The sequence below is a fragment of the Cololabis saira genome, chromosome 8 (genome assembly GCF_033807715.1).
Source record: "Cololabis saira isolate AMF1-May2022 chromosome 8, fColSai1.1, whole genome shotgun sequence".
Taxonomy (NCBI): Eukaryota; Metazoa; Chordata; class Actinopteri; order Beloniformes; family Belonidae; genus Cololabis; species Cololabis saira.
Window position 1 is genome coordinate 36,338,979 of NC_084594.1, and position 17,890 is coordinate 36,356,868.

General features: G+C 45.2%; 1 protein-coding gene across 12 annotated transcripts in view; it reads right to left on the minus strand.

The window, feature by feature from the left end:
- foxp1b (forkhead box P1b) overlaps positions 1-17,890 on the minus strand; it is a 161,295-nt gene that overhangs the window by 34,856 nt on the left and 108,549 nt on the right. Inside the window, exon 1 of one of the 12 annotated variants that reach the window (XM_061727929.1) lies at positions 5,669-5,865. The exons of the other annotated variants lie outside the window; for them this stretch is intronic. The gene's annotated coding sequence lies outside the window, so the exon portion shown is untranslated. Of the gene's footprint in view, positions 1-5,668; positions 5,866-17,890 lie in introns of those variants that run through there. 12 annotated transcript variants of the gene reach the window in all.

The following is a 17,890-nucleotide window of genomic DNA, read 5'->3' on the forward strand; positions in this document are numbered from 1 at the left end:
GCTTTTCTGAATGTAATTTAGCGGTTTAATATCTCATCCGGAAGCTGGGATTTCTGCGTGTGATGCAGGCGCTTGGTGGCGGTAGCCTCGCTCGTGCTCCTCGCCGCGGCCTAAAGCAAAACAAAGCCCCGGCGTAATGAGCACCGAGCACCGAGAAGGCGGGAAAGAGGGCAGCGGTGTCACGCAGGACGGCTCTGATGCTGCCCCTTAACTTTGCCGTGTTCCTTAAGCCCCCCGACACGACGGAGGCTCAGCTCCACCCAGGTCCCACACGCCCTTCACATCTCTCATTTCCACAGCAAAATGCAGTATTAATTCCCACTTGTATTATGTTTTAATATGCAGTTCATCTTGACTTTTGCACATGACTTGTCCTGTCATTCGCATCGCCCCCGTCTCCCATTTCCTAATTTCACAGTCATTATCCACTGAAGGCCCCCTCTTTTTTTTTGAGCATCACTAATTTTGAAGGTCAACCGAGCAGCCTCGTCTCGCTGACATGCAAGTCCCACACATGATGTGAAAAATGAGGGACATCCACATGTCTCTCCCGGAGCCCACGGTGCAGACAGGACAGACACAACACCTGCATCTTCACTTCTGCTGCACGTTTAAATACGGAGCACTTGCCGTGCTCGATTTTCTGTAAATCTTATTTTCATAAATCCCATAATACATGTAACATGAAGAGCAAACTGGACATTCTTCACCGGGCCACGGTGGCTGCTAGCATCATGACAAGTGACCCAGAGATTCCCTTCAGTGTCTTAATTCTGTGCAGCTGAAGGAGAAGCAGCCGCCGGTCTCAGCCAGCGTCTTGTCGGAGCGTTTGGCTCACACTAACCGCAGCTAAAACAGCTTCCTTTGTGCACAGCTCCAGCGAGAGACTATTACAGACCCCGTTTTATTACCCATTACTACTGAGGTCATTAGCAGCAAGAGGGATTGGATGCTTCTTAACCTATTGATCAGTGTAACTACTACCATTTAATCCTGTGCTGAGGGAGTGAAAACCTGCCTGAGACCGGGTCCTGCTGAGTGGAAGGGCGGGAGGAGCACTTTGGCAACAAATATCGCCTGAATTACACTCGTTCAACCTAAACACGGGACGCCGGTGGCCATTCAACACTCTCATACTGTTCCTCATCTCCTGACATCATGACTCCAGATGATCCACAGAAATACCCCCCCATCCTGAGATGGTTGAGAAGAGGACTCGTAACGGGCTAATAAGTGGAGGGATCCACAGAGCCCAGCTCTAATCTCCTCCACCAATATGAGGGTGTGAAAAAGAGGACATTCTGAGGATGCCAGGAATAGCTGACGTTTATGAATTTCGTGAAGGTGTGGTGCTCTCCAGGTGCCGCGCATGCACCGACACTCAGACCTGGAACGCTCTCACAGAGCTGCGGAGTGACTGCAGGCGAAATACTGTACCAGCACAGACCTGCTGGCCACACACACACACACACACACACACACACACCTCTACACACACACCTGTAAACACACACACACGCACACACACCCCCAGCAACCTAAACTGTGGCATGTTGCCTTGTACATACAAGCACCTGTAAGCTCATGCTTGATGTGCAGATGCTGAATTATTTACATTTAAATGCAGTACAAATGTAAAGGTGCTGAGTAAAAGTGTACAAATGCAAAAGAATACATGATCTACGTTTAATAGGACATATTTAAAATGTTTTTAAAAATAAATAAATAAAAATACACAAAAAAATATTCCTTTTGTTGGCAGACTGGTCCAGAAGCCATCTATTATTAAGTGATGTGTACAGCCACACTTGTGCTTGCTAAAGAATAAAAACATGACCCTCTGATGAGAGACACAAACGTGGCTCGGAAAACATCCCAACGCCACTGATTTAGAGTTAAGCAGGGCCATCCTATCACGAGTCAGAGGTCAAACCCAGGCGTAAAGGGCGAGCAAAGATCCACAACTCAGTCGGCTCATCGCGGCGAGCGAGAGGAAGAAGGGACGAGAGGGCGAGCGGCAGCGACAACGGCACAGTAATCACTGACTGCAAAGGTGCAGCTGCACCGGAGGGAGACGAGGACGGGAAACCGGGGGGAAAGAAACAAAGGGAAGAATTATCAAATTTTCATTTACGCTCCCTGGGGTCACCGAGTTTTGAGGGGGGCATCAAATGGAATAGATGAGTAAAAAGAAATAACAAGCCCGGAGAAAAACGACGGCCCAGCCTGTTTGATGCTGCTGTTTACCTCGGCCCGCTGCGCCGCTCCGAACGACTCCCATCCCGACCGTGATCTCCCGCGTGAAGATGGACAAAAATGTGGATTTCACGGAGCCCCTGTACTTAAGTGATGTGTGAATATAATTAGCTGCTGAAAAGTCTGGAAGACTGATTCTATATCACATTCAGGTTCAGGTTGAAACCTCCGGGTGGAGAATATTTTTATATTGTAAAAACTGAAATAAATATTAAAATAAGAAACTATCTGTCTGTAATTACATGTTTACACACAAACTCTATATATATATATATATATATGTATATATATATATATATATATATATATATATATATATATGTATATATATATATATATATATATATATATATATGTATATATATATATATATACACACACACATGCATATAAATATATATATACATATACACACATTATATATAAATATATATATATATATATATATATATATATATATATATATATATATATATATATATATATATATATATATGTGCTACAACATATCAGGATATGAAGCCCTGAATTCCTGCAGCCTGAAATAATTCCTTCCTCGTCGTCCATAATCAAGCAGTTTAGAAATATTTACGGCTAAGATAAACAGGGTAATCACGGACATTTCGCCTCAGTCGACCGCACGCCCCACACTGCCAGGCTGCAGGAGTGGAAGGTCGCGGCAGAGCAAATGATTTGCAGCAACTGTAAAAACAAAAGTTAAAATTGCGTTTTAATTAAGCGGCCGATTACAAACAAACAGGTTCTGGCTGGAACGTGACCCGGCGCCGGATTTAAGCAAACAAACAAAGCCAAGGGCCCCGGCAGCAACAGCTGAGCTGCGACCCGGGCGCCGTTTCCCAGCGCTGCAGGTGAGCGCCGCTGAGGGGGCAGCGGGCAGGATCACCTGCCCCGTCCCCCCTCGCACACGCGTGCACGGCCCTGCTTTCCTGCGCCGCCGTACAACTCCAGCCCTCGTTAGTGTTTTTATGGCTACACTACGGCGGATCCTCGCACGTCTCGGCGCGTCGCAGCATCCTGTCATGTCGTTGACCTTTGCAGCCACACTTCCAGCTACAGACTTCACACGACATTTGAGAGCTGAAAATGAGCTCGCAGATTGTGAGCGACTTGTGCAGCACACGCCGCCGCTCTCTGTCCCCCCCGGCTCCCCGGGCCCATCGCAGATCGCCGGCTGCACACACAAGTCAGGCGACGCCGCGCATTTTTGGAGGCGTTATTTGAGTCATTTGAGATTTAATTAAGATCACAGCCTCTAAAATCCCTTTCAAATGAAACTGTAGTCAAAAGACAATGGCTGACACATCCTTGTACAGATTGTTTCTATTCTCTGCACACCGGCAACGCAAAGCTAATCCTTGTTTCCATGACGGCAGACAAGAGGGACATAAATTATGTTGCTTCTTGACACTCCTAATGCTGTTGTGTTATGGGATTCATATAAAGTGCACAGCCAACTGATTTAAATATATAAGAAAGATGTCAGCGTGCGCGGCAGGTTTATAGCGTCAACTAAAAAATCCGGACATGCCAAAGTAGTTTCTGTGCACACATTTATATTCCCTGTGTAACATGTTAAAACCCTCATGTCCCTCACTGCTTTGAGAATATATAGATTGTGACTGAGATAAGTGATGAAAAATATCTGGTGCCATAAAACACTCCCCACCATGTAATCTCATCATTATCCTAACATCTCAACCTTTAGATGAATGGCTTCTCGAGTGCAGACTTAATCTTCCGATTTGAAACAGAGACACACATACTTCAGCCGGGAATGACCCCTAAAAAAAAAAAAAAAAAAAAGAAAGAAAGAAACGCCAGCCATTTTCAAGTAAAAACGTGTTTTAGCTGGAAATGCCAGAGAATAACAGCGGAGAGCAGCTGGTGGCTCACTAGATCACGTCTAAACTATTTCCCCCATCTATCTCTGTCTTGCCTGCCGGATCCAGTACAAAGCAGAGAGCGTCCCAGGAAAGGATATCCCAGTGAGCCGTGGGGCTCTGCAGGCTGGCCCCGGTGCCCCCCTCCCGGGGCGTACCGCTAATATCTGGTTGCCTATGTCATGGTTTAGAAATGACAGGTGTTGGCAGCCCCTTGCCTTGACAGGCCACTGCACAAATAATGCTCCTGCCTGAAAGGGCTAATGCACCACTAATGAACAATAAATCAACTTTGATTACAAACTGTCAACCCAATCAACTCGCACCCCAGCCCTCCAAAAACTCGTGGGCTCCACAGCTGCACAGCATTACGCTGGAGACCGCCTGGTTCAGGCTCCTCTCTGCTCCTGCGAGCATCCGGCAGCCTCCTGCAGCTCCGGGTTCACGCTGCACATTCTAATTGTTTTGTTGTTTTTAATCAGTGATGAAAGGAGGTGAAACACTGAAACTCCCAATGTTCAAAAGTGAAATGTGAGAGTTTTTTCACTGTTTACTAAAAATGACTGAGAAGAAAACAGTTTAATCTCAGGAAACAACAGGAAGTCAAACACTTCAAAGCTGTCAGAAAGGATCTCGGCTCGACAAACGGAGCAAAACAACAAGGACTTACCACGTTAAATGTTGGGCTCTCCACTTAAAGTAACACACACACGCGCACACACACACACACACACAGCCCACGACCAGCATTCACACTCTAACTCTGCAGGAAGACATGAGCGATGACATTTCCAGTGACAGCTCGGTTCGTGGTGATGGTGTCAAATATAGAGCCGTGCCGGGCTCTGTCTTAATTCCAAGTGACACCACGAATAGGGTGAGAATTAGTCCAGAGCGTAGCCCGAGAGCAAGGGGAGTCTCACGAGCCCTCATCAACTCAGACCAGCAAACCCTCAGCATCACACACAGGCAGGTAGGAGCAGTCCGCTCCGGGAAAACATCCTCAACTACAGGCCAAAACACAACTTTTTTATTTAGTTGTTCTTGCTAAATTGGTTATCTCACTGTCACTGAAGTAAACAAACCTGATCAACACTTAAAACAGCAGATATAAACGTGACGTAAATGCACATCTGAAGTTAGAAAAACAGCAAAGAGAAACCTCAATTTCTGAGAGCAAGCAACAGCCCGATAATAAGCCAAAGCACTTAATATAGTCCTGTTCAAAAAGATCAATACATCCAGATCCAGTCAATGATCTAATGCAGCGTAATCTTGCGTCTCTGATATCAGCCCGTGCCTTTGTCTCCTCACAGCAAACAAGTGACAGGAGATAACTGCTCCTCTCACATAAAAATAACCAGTCACACTGACAGAGCACCAATGTTAGACAATAAACCTCCTCTTCTCTCTTTTCCTGGTCAAATTAAATTGTCAAGTATTTCTCATTTGTCCTTTTTCAAACACAAGAAAAGCTGCAAAAATCACAGAAATCAATCATATTGACAAACCTGACAAACTCCATTTAGCTGGCAGGGTAAACAGTGTGCCGGGCCACGCGGTGTGGAGTGAAGCAGAGCGGAGAGTAGAGCGGCGAGGGAAAGAGAGAGAGAGAGAGAGAGAGAGAGGGAGAGGGAGCGAGCGAGGGAGTGAGCGAGCAAGAGAGGGGCAGAGACACACAGGCTGGAGAGCGGGGAGGCTGAGAATGAGAAGCTGCCGTGCTGTGGAGTCTCCAACCTTCCTCGGGATACAGACAGATTGCACGCGCAAGGTTGCTCCCCGGCTGACAAGATACAAAACTATCCAATCAACCACGCCCTTCTCCACCAATCACGAGCCGCCCTCTAAACATAATCAATTCAAATGGGGCCACACAATAGGGAGCCGCGGGCTGGGCTGCAGGTGAAGCCGTGCCTTTGTGTGGGGGCCCCTTTAAAAAAAAAAAAAAGAGAAAAGAGAAAAGGGCGCCGTTCACGGCTGTTAACCCTTTGACCCGTGCCGGGGCTCCGGCCGCGCAACTGAAACAATGGGGGCTTAAAGAAAAGAGAGCCTTCAATTAAACAAGTGATAAGTAAACACGGCCAGAGAACCGGCCCGCTATCAGCCCCTTTATTGTTCTGTTACATGCCGTTGTTTACACTGCCACAACAAAGGCATGCTGGGTAAAAATGCACAAACAAGTTGCTTATTTGGACTTTTCCTCCTTTGAAATGCCCCGGGAGACAATAGCAAGCATCTGAAGAGCAAGAATCGTGTATTTATGAGAACAAATTGTTTTTTCCTGTATTCCTTTCAGACATGTGAACGTGTGCGCGGTCTGGGCTCAAACTACAGGATGTGACTTTTTGCAAAATGCTAACAGCAAGTTTGAGTGTAGTGAGCGGCAAAATAAACTAGGGCAACATCATTAATTATTATGATTATTATCGTTATTATTATTATGATTATTGTTTCCTCTCTTCAGAAGAAGCTGAGCCCGCGCGTATCAACAGCTAACGCTACAGCAGCTACGAGGCAATCCATCCAGCTCCATCCCAATGAGAGCAATTAGCTGTCATGATATCATCACACTCCTCAGCACCCATGTGCACTCGGGGAGGGGAAGAGGCAGGGAAACAGGACCCTGCCACCTGCTGGAGATCTGGCTGAACTCACCGGGAGCGACAAGAGGGCAGAACGGGAGCCCGGGCTCCAGTAAACACTCTCCCACCCCACATGAACCAATCCCAGAGCAAAGAGGCAGCCATTCGTATTCTACTACAACTTCTTCTGCAAGTTGGTGAGATCTAAAGAATCATACTTCAGTCACGTCGACGCAGTGGTGCCGTGCATTTACCGGGGGATGAAAGGGAAAGGCGAGATTAACGCCTCCCTTTGTTAATTATCATGACAATAAAGCCAGAGTGGAGTAACGAAGCTCTAAAACACAGTTCATATCAACAGCTATAAAACCTTAGCCAAGGATGAAGGAATGTTGCTGGGATCCGTTCCAGTCCGCAAACACACAGCTAAAATAAACAGAGCGCCTGCATAACAAGCCCCCGCTCTCATCTGCTAATACCTAACAACCAGCTCCGCTAAGCCGGCCTGACCTATATAAATTATTGACTGGGACACCTCAAAAGTGACAGTTCCAATACATATCATGGTGAATAATTAAGTGGAAGAAAAGGGGCTTTAACTTTCTCGCTGACACGCTCGAGACGGCTCACGGAGGAAAGAAAAGGAGAGAAAGAAAAGACAGTGACCTGCAGGCATACAACTCACAACTACACACACTCATGCGTGAAGCGGTTTAGGCTACGGCCACACTCTGCTCCCCCGGCGCGCTCCCTGGGGTGGCACGCCGGCGTATTCTCAATAAAACACCTTCTTAGCAGTAATAGGCCACTGTTCTCATTTCAACGCTCCCAAAGGCCTCATGATAAATTTAGCAGACACACAGTTCAAGCCTCTCTCCTCGCACCGTGTCTTTCTGATCCTCGTCTCTGCGTCTGTGCACATGTAAAATAATTACACATGTGTGCCGTTGTGACACGCTCTCCATATAGATGCTCTTTTTTTGAAGAGAGGAACAGAGAAACATCAATATCCTGGAGCTGTGCCCCCGCCGTCCCCCGTGGTAGTTTACAGAGAAGTGAGCGATTGTGTTCATGACAGAGTGGATGACATTATAAAATCCTCCCATTTCCTGCTCGAGTTAAGAGTGAAAGTATGAGTTAACGTCTAGCCTGGCCTGAGATGTTCTCTGCTGGGCTCTGGCGGAGAGATAACGACTCCGGCTCCGGTTACAAAGCCTTCCCAAAAACGCCGGCGCAGCCAGTGAAGGAGCTGCGCCGGCACGCCAATAAATACGTCGCTGCTGCTAAAGAGGGAGACGGAGGAAAACGGGAAGGAGGTGGAAGAACATGAGAAAACACACCCGTTCCTTTCTCTTGAGAGGCGGCGGTAACCGGGACCATGGTCGCGGGAGGACAAACAACCTCTAAATAAATGATTATTTAACAGCGGGGGATGAGCCCTCCTCTAAATAACAGCACGGCACCAAACGTGCGTCAGCTAAAGATACGTTCAGGGTTTAGAGAAGCGTCCGTACAGATCAGCCGGCGTCTCCGAGCGGGAGCAGAGGTCCGACATGAAACCCAGACAGAGCCAACCTTTGATTTGTGACAGAAGAACAGAAACACTGTTATCTGGCTGCCCACTCGTCGTGCTGTGTGATTTCAGCAGCAATAACAGAAGACGGCGCGGAGGTCAAGGACAGAACGAGCCCACGTCTTTAATCTATACCTCCGTCTCATTCAGCTGCTACTCCTCCACCTCAGAGCCGCTGTATTCTCCTTCTATTGTTGGCGTCAAGGTTTAGCAGAGGTGTTAAAGTGAGAGACGTGCCGTGACATGACCCGGCGAACCCTCGGTTACTGGGAGCGAGTGTCGCTCGGCGAGAGAGGTCACCGCTCGGAGCAGGAGCAGTTACAGTAACTCGCGCCTGACTCGCTGTCCTCCTCCCGGTCTATTAGAGACGGGTTCTGCTTATTTACTTTGAATCTCGCCGTTCAGGAGCACATTGTTTAGTCAGCGCATGTGAACTCTGTATTTGCAAAATATTTCCTGGGGTAATATGCAAGCGGAGTATAACAGAGCTTGTGTTTTCAGTGCGGTTTTTCACTTAGTCAAAACAAGAACACTTTTGGCTTTGACAAATGTCGATTTAGCGAGGCGGGGGAATTTCTGCCGTGTCTTTTTGGCAACTGATTCATCTTTGATTTAAATCGAAAATGATATCAATACAAAGAAACTCAGAGCCGAGTATTTACCAGGTGAAAATAGCAGCTAGTAATAGTGATTCTGTGGTGGCTGGGGCCGTGTGACTAATTAACCAAACTAACATAAAAACCCTTTTATATCCTATTACATCAGATTGTGTACATGTAAAACCACTGGGCGACTACAGTCAGCCAGGTTTGGAGTGGTTCTTGAAGGGGAAGTGGGGTGCAGACTACCCGTCAGCCCGTCCCGCTTCCAGCAGAGCAGCAAACGAATGGAGTAAATGCAGTAGCACGAGTGTAAAAGACGTCAGAGATGTTGATATCATGTGCTCCGTAGACTGAACTACTAGTTTACGCCCTGTGATGTTCGGCTGCAGCTACCATTTCCACCCGAAACATGAAACGCTCCAAATCATTGTGTCACGGCGCCTTTCTTCTGGATGTTTCTGTCGCTGTCTGAGCGAGAACTTCATTTATTTATTTTGCTTCTGTCGTCAAACCAAAGTGAAAATGGAATCAGAGTCAACCAAACTGCCAACAATGTGCATGACACCCGAGGAGCAGCTGCCTCCAGAGCCGATGCTGACGCTGACGGCACCTTGCATAGCTTTTAGTGTTTGTTAGTGCACCCGTCCGTCCGTCCGTCCGCCGCTCTGCAAGCGCTGCCTGAGCGCCTGACACCGACACGTAGCACCAGAGCAAAGACACAACTAATGTAAAAGGGGGGAGTTCCTGTACAGATGGCCGAGTGGGGTGGAGGGTTGAGGAAAATGTTTTAAAGCCCCCGGTGCTGCGACTGGCCTCGACGGTCCCCTCGGTGGAGGAAAACTCTGAGCACGCCCTCGCCAGGTCGCTGCTTGATGACGAGGAACTGCAACTTCATTCTGGATTATCCCCAACCTGGATCCAATCTCTAAGTACATGGCATATTTTTTACAACACACTCTGACCAGCAACGCACACGTGCTGCGTAGGCCTGTGTTGAAAAAATCGATTTCCCAATTCTAAATCGATTCTCATATTAATTCCTAAAAATCGATTCATATGTCTAAAGATCGATTTTTTTTTATTTTTTTTTATTTTATTTATTTATTTATGTTTTGTTTTTTTTACAACGTTTGGTTATTTTTTTGTTTATCCCCGAAAAAGGAATGTTTTGTTGGACACGAGAATAACTGGTGCCATGTTTTTGCCTTATATATATGTTTAAAGGTATAAAAACATTAAAGTGTTAGGTTATAATTGCATAAATTGTCTATTTCATTACTTTATATACTCTCTTAGGGTTACATTTGCAAAAAATGCTAAAAACCAAATGCTCAAAAATTAAAAACCAAAATAGACCGAAAAAGGAACAAATAAAAACGGAATGTGCAAAAAAATAAAACCGATTTCATCCGTCTCTGTTTGCTGCCCTGGATCTGTTTGGTAATTCTGACCCACATGATGTTTCTGAAAGTTTTAGTGACAGTTTTAATAACACTAACCCAAATCAATATCGGAATCAAATCAAATCGGATCGAATCAAATCTTGATAATCGATTCTGAATCTTAAGAATCGGAATCGAATCGATTCTTGACATTTGAATCGATCTCCAGCCCTAGTGCTGCGTCTGCTGCATGGCCTCAACGTGGCGGCGCCTCTATACTTCCTGATAAATCCCATCCAAGAGAAGCACACGTTGTAAAGCTGCTACAGGTAGACTTGGAGATTTGAGTTGGAATAATTGTTGTGTTAATGGCTGTAAAACCCGCCGGGCAAAGAAGCAAGTGTTGGGGAAGAGATCTGACGATGTCACAGCGAGGATAAAACCCCTGTGACATCACTACGAGTCTGTGACTCTGCCACTTTCCCCCTGTTAGCGTGCTAAGCTACGTGAACTGGCTGGTGGACTAAGTTCTCATCTGGGTCAAAGTGAAAGTGAATGAGCAAATTTCCCACAATGCTAAACTACTTTAGTAAGCCCCCCGCCCACTTAAACCAAACTACATCAGAATGGACATAAGGCCTGTGTTGAAAAAAATCGATTTTCCAATTCTAAATCGATTCTCATATTAATTTCTAAAAATCGATTAATGTGTCTAAAGATCGATTTTTTTTATTTATTTATTTTTTTTATTTATTTATTTTTTTCAATCATTAAAACTTTTGGTATTTTTTTGTTTTTGCCCTAAAAATGAATTTCTTGTTGGACAAAAGAATAACTAGTGCCATGTTTTTGCCTTTTAAATATGTTTAACAGTATGAAAACATAAAAGTTTTCAGTTATAATTGCCTGAATTGTCTATATTTCATTACTTTATATACTGTTTTGGGGTTATATTTGCATAAAATGCTCAAAACCAAATTCTCAAAAATTTTAAACCGAAAAAGAACGAAAATAGAAAAAATAAAAATGGAATGTGGGGAAAAAATAAAACCGATTTCATAGGTCCACTGTTTGTTTCTGCCCCACGATGTTTCTGAAAGCAGTTCTATCAGCATTCTGGGAGGTGATTGGTCCTTACAGCATAATTAGCTGCTAATACTTGCTGTTGAATCTCAATATAATACTAGTATTAATATGTTGCATAACTACAGTCATATCATTCATGCAACAGCTCAAAAAACAGTTTTAATAACACTAACCCGAATCAATATCGGAATCGGATGCAATCAAATCTTGATAATCGATTCTGAATCTTAAGAATCGGAATCGAATCTTGACATTTGAATCGATCCCCAGCCCTAATGGACAGTGATCCTATGGACAGTTGTCCCCCGCGTTGACTGGATCATTATCTCACGATTACTACTCAGAACATTCCTCCACACTAATGTGGTGTTGCCGGCGGGCTGCCGCGCAGAGCCACGTTGAGTCAGCGGTGGGTTGGGCTGGGGGAACACCTCAAAGTACAGCCTCAGATCCCCCCGCAGCCCTGGCTGAGCTCCAGATGACAAACGCTGGCCTCGTGCTCCAACAGGCCGGAGCTCGACGAGGCCACGGGCCGACTGCAAAATCAGTAGGAGAGGTGGGGGGGGGAAGAGCCGGCGGCTTTCCCCGTCCTGTCACACGGAGGCTCGGCCCCTGGATTGTGTCACATCACGCTTCCCCCCCAACCGACCACAAATGAAGGATGTGTGGAGCAAACACAGGGAGGAGGGGCGTTGGAAGAAAGCTCACCAACTTAAAAGGCTTTCATCATGTAAACTGACAACATAATCTTGTGACCTGCAGATGCCCTCTGCGAGGGTGGACACGATGGTGTGAAGGCACTGAGAAAAAAGAGAGCAGGAGAGCAGCAGAGAACGAGATGTGCAGATTGTGCTGTAGCTGAGTATGTGAGTATAGAATAGATAAGAATAGATAACACTCGGGCGGTGAAGAGCAACAAATGATGCGTCCGTATCAAATTGAACAACAGACACAAACCAGGGAGTGTAATTGACCCTTCTCTAGCCTTCTGATTGGTCCCTGACTGAACAATCTGAAAAATCATTCTCCGTTGCTACTTCCAGGTCAGAATATCCGGTTGGACCAAACAGCCGTCTCTCTCGTTCACATCAATGGAAAAAGCCTAGTTTTTACTCAAAATTTAAATCACTGGATTACTTTTTTAAAAACTTTGTATTAGTAAAAGGAACACTTGGGAACACACTGCACCGAGTGCAGTGAGGGTGCAGCGTATTTTTATTCCCAAACTAGCAGAAATCTGATCCGTACTTCCAAAACAAAGTCGGCTCGGCAGCAGACCCATAGCTACAACCGCGAAAAGTGTTTATTTATTTATCTTAAAATGGTTTAGCGGTGTGTTTGGGGCACTTTTAAAAGTGACACCCGCTACCCAGAGAGAGAATCACAGGAATACATTTCTTCCCAAAACCAAAGGTAAATTATGAAATATGTCTGCTTTGGATAAAGCTATGTGGACTACGACACTCGCAGTTCAACCCTTCCACCGTGCTATCAGCTAAACTAATCAAAAGATCTCGTTTTCACCGAAAACCTCACCTGAAGTGATCCTGATTTTCTTTGGTCCAATAATTAGAAATAAAGTGATGTAAAGCCCTGTTTTTACAATGGAAGTGGACGGGAGAGATGACAGTTTTGTCCCACCTAGCAACGGGGGCGGGGCTTGACAAAGGGTCAATTTAGACAATGTCCACGCAGGGAACTGCAGTGGCTCCAACTTTAGATGTAAATGGTTGTGTGTCTACATCCAGACAACTCCTGCTTGCTTCTACCTTAAAGTCTCTTCGCTGACCCACGTGAGCGAGACAGACACGGCTATGGTGCACGGACGCTGATCAAGTAAGTCTCTGCAGAACATCAAGTCACTTAAGTTCTCATAGAATCAGTTTCGTCACGTCGCCAAAACGATGAATATTAGCATGTCAAACACATGGTGGCTTTGGAGAGCAACGTGCTTTTAAATAAATCTGTTAAAAGGCACTTTTGTGCAGGTTTAACCCCTCGGAGACGACGCACGCGCCGTCGCGTCCCAATCACAGGGCGGTTACAATGACGCAACATGCAGCACCGCTCAGTCTCCATTTTGAATCGTGTCAAAAGTGCAGACGTCAAACTATACACAAGTCTTTAAATCATGTTAACAGGCCAATGAAAACCAGTTATGATCAATAATATCACCACCATGCTTCTCACGGAACATCCAATCATCAACCAATCAAAGCATCCCATGGCTGTTTGGATGGGCTTTAGTATCGAGAGTTAAAGATTTGGACGTCAAGATTTGGCACTCAAATCGTTCCTTTGTAAAGTAGATGTGTTGTTGCATTTACTCTAATACACTACTCACTCTCTCCTTGACTCTTTTTAATCACTCTGACCTTGTTCGTTGCTCTTGTTGATTGATTGGTCGTAGCGTCTAACAGTGCTAACAGTTGGGGCCCTTTGGGTCGTTGCCAGACCCTGCATCTTTCTAGATGTGGACTAGCGGATGGATAGCGGATGGATGGCTATGGTTAAAAATACTGATATATAGTCAGATATCAGTCACATTGTTTATCTGAAGTTTCTTTGGCACAGATAGTTGCAGAAAAGAAAATAAAAGCTTCAAACCACAGCTTCTATGCAGCTCCAGCAACAGCTACGCACAGCACCTACGCCATCGCTAGCGTTTACACTTCTGTAAAGTATATTTTACGGGAGTTAGGCCCCAAGGCTATAAAAACAGTGGTCGAAGCATTTGGTCACGTGATCCACTGGTTTCTGAAGACCATATTTGAAGCAATGTCGGTTCGGAGGTTGACGGGAACACGGCCACAACGTGTCAGTCAACGTTAGCTTTGCTCCCAGCTACTTCAGCCGAACCGGGTTGAAATATCTGCAGAGCTGCCGTCAGACGTTTACAGTTGAACATGTTGGACGTTTTAACCTGGAGGTCAGTGGAGATGGACTCACTTTTGGACCCAGCCCTCTAGTGGCCGGTGGAGGAACTGCAACAAATCTTAGCTCCACGTGAGTGTCAAGGCGTAAGTAAGATCGCCGGCGCAGGGTTTGGGCTGATAAATATTGATCATCAGTCGCAGCAAACTGTTCTTCTACCCGATTTCAAATCGAATAATAAGAAATAGATGTGGGTAATTCAAAGCAGAAGGAGAACAAATCTACCAATCACATGTCCGCGTTGACTGTACGCATAGTCAGAGGTGCACGTCAGGTGATGCAGAGTACTGCGGCAGGGGGCTTGTGCCGATGGAGAGGCTCTGTGTCAGGACTAGGGGTGGGCAAAAATATCAATATGGCAATATATTGCAATACTTTGCCAGCTGATACGATATTGATATTAAAAATTTGATTTGAGTTTTTTTTTTTATATAATAAATCATGTTTTAGACGGATTGTAAATCCAGTACGATTTTATTGAATACATGGGTATAAATAATATTAATTTCATATCATATAAATAATGTGAAAAACACATGCAAATATGTTACTTTAGTTTTTATAGTTACAATAAAATGGCATGGATAATTTGAATAACATTGTTTTGACTCAGTTTGTCCCATTAATTATCACTATAATCTCAGATTTTAAGGTGCATAATGCCTTTTACAATTTTCAGTGAACTATGTATAACATTGCAATATCTTGCAAAATTTGGATATCGCAATATCGTATCGTGACTCAAGTACCGTGATGTGTATCGTAACGTGAGGTCCTTGGCAACACCCACCCCTACTCAGGACGCCATCGATTCAACAGGGAAGCATACATCTTTAGTCAAACCTAATCAGACTGCCAACAAAAAAAGGTTATAAACAAAGCCCCGGAGGTGAAGGTGGAATCTTTCACAAACAAAGCCAACACATTCAGGTGCTGTTCACAATTCATGTACAGCAGTGCGTGTCTGAATGTGCCTCAACAGTGTCATGGATTGTGAAGCAGAGCTCTACAAGCCATCACGGATGGGAAACCGGCGTAATCTGGATACCACACTGATAGCAAAGACTCCATGTTGACACAACATCTACTGCCCAGCTGAGAGCCAGATAATCCCCTGTAGGAGATGGATGTTCACCGAGGATCCCCTGCAAAGAGGTGTAGTTAACCAGCCCGTCTCGTGAGCAACACCACAACCGAGCAGTCGTTTCCCCTCCCCCCACCTCGGCGCTGGTGGACCATCAGCGAGGGTCCGACAGTGTTGTTCCTAATTACCTATTTCTCCACTCTTGATCCTGCAGCTGGCATAATTAGTTACCTGGGGCTGCAATCCAATTTGAAGTGATGACAAGAAAGTGATCCATGAAAAAGTAATAAGTTAAATCCAATTTCAGACTGCCTCTAATTAAATGCACATGGAACTAATGAGTCAAACCCTACCATTTCACTGATAATGGTAATTAGCGGGGTGGGAGTTGCCGGCTCTCGTTGTTGTGCCACTGTAGGTGTGAAAGCACAAAAGGTACAAGCGGCATGGATTCTTTTAATTACACGTGTCATTCTGTCAATGTAATTTAGCGGCTTCTTGACCAGTCAAGTATGTTTAGCTGCTTTCCAGCCTTGCTAGCAGCTGTTTGTATCTCAAGTTTGATTAAAAAGCCACTAAGCTGCTGAGTACACAGCGCAGGCATCTTCATCTACAGGCGAGAGTGGGCGGTGCAGGAGTGAGGGGGCTGGGGGGCTGCGGTGGGGGGGCCCCCGGTCGGCGATATTAAACCAAAGAGCCATTTAATGCTGATCAAGAATTCTGAAGCTTGTTTGACTCATATTTTTCCCCTTTAGTGCTCAATGCGGGTCACATTTCATATATGTACCGCGCTTCATTATTTTTGACTTGAATGAGTTGGAAAGTGAGTCACATCTCCAAATGAGTAAAAAAGTCTCTCTGCACATCTTCTTGTGCATAATAGGAGAACCGCTGAGATGCATGGAGCCTCGCCTATAGATCAGGTGCTCTTATGAGGTGTCAGTTTACTACATTCTCATAATTGTTGGATCATGCCTTTTGATGACCCGGTCCAACTCAACAGATAATCATTATCCAGGCCGTGTGATGGAGATAGTGGATGTTCTGTGTGAAGGGGCCGCTCTGAGCACACGGTTTGTTCTTGAAAGAGGAAGTGTGATGAGAGCCAGACCGTCAGATCAGATGTGTGTCACAAAACGCATTACTGAGAGAGAAAACAACACAAATCTCACCTCCAGAAAAAGAAAAAAACGAGCAAAGGAGGAAAAAAAAAAAAACACATGCAAAACAAATGAAGCCTAATACATGCTCACATAGAACGGTACACTGATGTTTATGCATGAACACTTTTCCTGAGTGTGTGTGGGGTGGAGGACTATTTAATTAGCAGAATATGTAATCCAGAGATCAACAAACACTTGTCTGGACCTGTGACTTTTTTCATAATGGCAGTTTCAAGCAAGTGAAATATAACTTGCAACGGTGGAGAGCAGGCAATTTACAGCGTTAGTTAGACGCTACAGCGAGTCAGAGCCCTCCTCGCAAGAACCGGGCAGAGCAGGGGAGGGGGAGAGGCTTGTGGGGGGAGGACTCTCTTTTCAATAGCTGAGTGACAGCTTGGCCAAGCTCTCTGTATACATTAATAAATTAGAATTTTAATTTCGTCTTTGTCTGCAGGAGATGGTCTCGTACTTCACTATGTACCAACAACTGGCTGTACGCTGGAATCTGCCGTTGTGGTCCCCTCTGCTGACCTCTGCAGCTTAATTCCCTTGCAGGCTGGGGAAACTGTTTAGTTTGATCCTTTCAACTTATTTGAATCTTGACAAATATGCACACAACTGAAAGGTCATCACAGTCATATTTCATCCTCTGGAGCTATTGTGAAGACATCTGCACAACAAAGAGGCTTTTCCACAACCTGACATTAGACCTAGCTGCAACAATAGCTCATTAAAAAGGGCCCCCGATGGGATAGTAGGGGTATTAAATATTATATATATACATACATAGAGACCAGGGCCTCTGTATTAATTACCAAATATGCCCTGAAGTCGTTTGCAATTTCACACTGACACAAACAACTGCTCCTTGTTCAAACAAAGATACACATCTCAGAGGCAGCTGATCTGAAATTACCGTTAAATATTGCATCAGATATGCAGCAGTGCTCAAATTAGAGCAAGATATTGTGAAATATAAACAAACATTTTTTTTCCTGCTGGTTTCTTTTTTTCTTTTCCTGTGAAAAGCCGTCCATCACCTCTCTATCTTTGATAACCACTTAGCTGCACTCGCCGTGCCACCACCTGGCACCTTCACCCCACTCGCGGCGGTTTCACTTCTCTGTGGCACAAATGCACTTTTCACGTTTCCCCCGACACATCTCCCTCTTCTACACCGTCTCCTGCACACAACTAACACTTAAAAGATTTCCTGTCTGCTGTACGGGGCTGACCACAAACAGTCCACGGATGTCTGCGGGACACCGTGTTGTCCCTGCGTCCTCAGACGGAGAAGACACATTGTTTTTGTTTTTGTGAAAGAGAG